Below are 2,500 nucleotides of genomic sequence, written 5' to 3' on the forward strand. Positions count from 1 at the left end.
AAAGATTAATTTCACCACACTAATGGAGACCTGGTTTACAGGCACTTAAAAAGACCATAAAACAAAGACAATACAAGAGGTAACACAGCATCAAAATACGTACAACCATTAAAAAAAAACACATATTATATTCAGTTCCCCCCCCCCCCCCCCTTCCCCACATCCCCATTTGCATGTGGAATACATTACCACCAGAAATTGCCGATATAGAAGATTAAGAAACATTCAACAGAGCACTTAATACGATTCAAATAGCCGATACATAATTTGATTTTAGTTTTGTGACATAACGAAGTTATGAATTTTGCAGTCATGTCTCAGAATATGGCCTTTTGCAAAAATATGACCTGATGAACAACAAACTTGAAAAATGAAGATTTTCTTTATTACATTTTTTTGAAAGACTTTAATCAAATCATCAATAAATTATTAGTAGGTTTGAGATTGATTAGTGTAATATGTCACATTGATTTAATGCGATATTTATCACCATTTATCCGACTTTTTTTGTGAAATGGGATGATACTCTGGTAGTGACATGTGGGTCCCAGGTTGGAGTCCCCCAAATAGGGGAAACAGAGTAGAGTCAATGGAAAAGGCTTGTTGCTCTCATTTTCTCACCATTCTCTTGTAGACAAAATATATCTTTTGTTGTTTTTTTGCCTAAAAATGTTATCTGGCCATATACATATGATTAAGTGTTCCGCTGCTTTGGACACCTTGTAAAGCGCTATGTGTGTTGTAGTGGACATAACGCTTTCAAGATATAGCGTCTATAAAAGTAGGTAACTATCCAAATGGGCAAATCACGTTATTGCAAACCAAAAAAAAAACAACCCAACAAAAACCCCCAAAAATCCCAACAAAACAAACCCCCCCCCCAAAAAAAAAAAAACAACAAACAAAAAACAAAAAACAAAATCAAACAAAACAAAAACAAAGACAAAACGTTTTCTTCTGACTTCAAAAGTCAATTACATTTCAACTATTTGACGGTCTGATTTGGTAAAGTTATGGTACTGTTATTACCAAAATGTTTTATAAACAAGTTCGACAGACTTATCAAACGTGAGTTACCTCCCATTTATAGCTGACTACACTCGTAGATCTCTGTTTCCAGTATATAGTATGAAATTGACGTCACTCAGGTATTTGTTATTATTTTTTGCCATCCGCGTTTATGAGTAATTCTTACTAGACTATATTAACCAGACTATAAACGTTCAAGGTTACACATAGTTTTGTATGTTGGTCCCACATACTTCCGGATGGAAATGTTGTGAGCTTCTTAGCCAAGCGCATAATATCTATACTACCAGCGACATCTATATGAAGTCCTAGTATACTACCAATAACATCGATTGTATCACATGAGTGAATGGGAAAACAATCATTCAGTATTTCTACAACAAAAGGATTATAAAATCCAATGCAATTTTTTATAGACTAATAATTCCACGTTTTAAATTCATATAAGGTATCCTTAAATATTCTGGAGGGAATGGAGCTAACGCGAAAGAAAGATGGTGTTTAAAAAATATCGATAAGGGCGGGTTCGATATACGACTCGTTTCTCTCGTCAATCTCAATGGGTTGCAATAAAAACTTTAAAAACTTACCATGACATACTCCCTGAAGGCACTCAACATCCACCAAATGCCCAGCAGAATGAAGAACAAACCTTCATCGATGTGACCCCAGAACGATCCCATATCTGTTAAATGTTGGAGTTGATTCCTCTAGAACAATAAAAGATGTTTTTGGTGAATATATTAGCTGTGGAAAATACATTTTCATAATAAAGGGAGTATAATTTACGAAGGGTTGGCATTTGATAGTTAAACTGAATAAATGAAAAGTAGACAAAATGTGACCCATATTTTCAAACAGTATCATGCCGGAGTGAACCTGATTCCAAAATTGTAGTTTTCAAGTAGAAATGGCAAGTAAGTAATAATATAGTTTTTGACTCAAGATGAAATTCTGTTCATTTTCGAAAAAAAAAAGTTTATTCGTCCTATATATATATTTTTTTACTACAAACTCAATTTTAATCATTAGGTTAACCCAGATATAACAACGTTTTGAGAAGGTTGGTCACAAATACCATAAGAAAAAATATCTCGACTGCACCTGGAATCGACACTAATCGCTTTGGTTGTGAGGTGAGTGCTCTACCACTGAGCTATCGTGGCGCTCAGCGACGAATCAACCAGTAGATTTTTGACCATTCAAAACATGGAAGTTGGGACACACCTTCACACGTGCTCGGACAAACATAGTTGGTTGTTTATAAATAATAACGTGAAAAAAATCGGCCTCTTTCTGCTCTTTGTCAATGTTTTTATAACGTCAAATGCGTGACTTGTTACCACACGATTTTCTCGAGCAGATTATAAACGTTTAAGTATACACAAAAGATTTCTGTGTTAGTTCTCTTGATCAGGCAGTAGAACAGTGGGTATTTTATTTAGACACATACCATCCATAGTGAAGTCTT

The 2,500-nt window shown here is 34.7% G+C and overlaps 1 pseudogene across 1 annotated transcript in view; it reads right to left on the reverse strand.

Moving 5' to 3' along the window:
- The window catches only part of LOC144969376 (transmembrane protein 45B-like), a 12,924-nt pseudogene that overhangs the window by 8,823 nt on the left and 1,601 nt on the right, over positions 1 to 2,500 (reverse strand). The window contains exon 2 of the transcript XR_013644750.1: positions 1,620 to 1,739. The product of XR_013644750.1 is annotated as a transmembrane protein 45B-like (transcript). The remainder of the gene's footprint in view (positions 1 to 1,619; positions 1,740 to 2,500) is intronic.

Source organism: Berghia stephanieae, chromosome 3, assembly GCF_034508935.2.
Source record: "Berghia stephanieae isolate SIO BIC M18660-M18661 chromosome 3, UCSD_Bste_1.3, whole genome shotgun sequence".
NCBI classification, from domain to species: domain Eukaryota; kingdom Metazoa; phylum Mollusca; class Gastropoda; order Nudibranchia; family Aeolidiidae; genus Berghia; species Berghia stephanieae.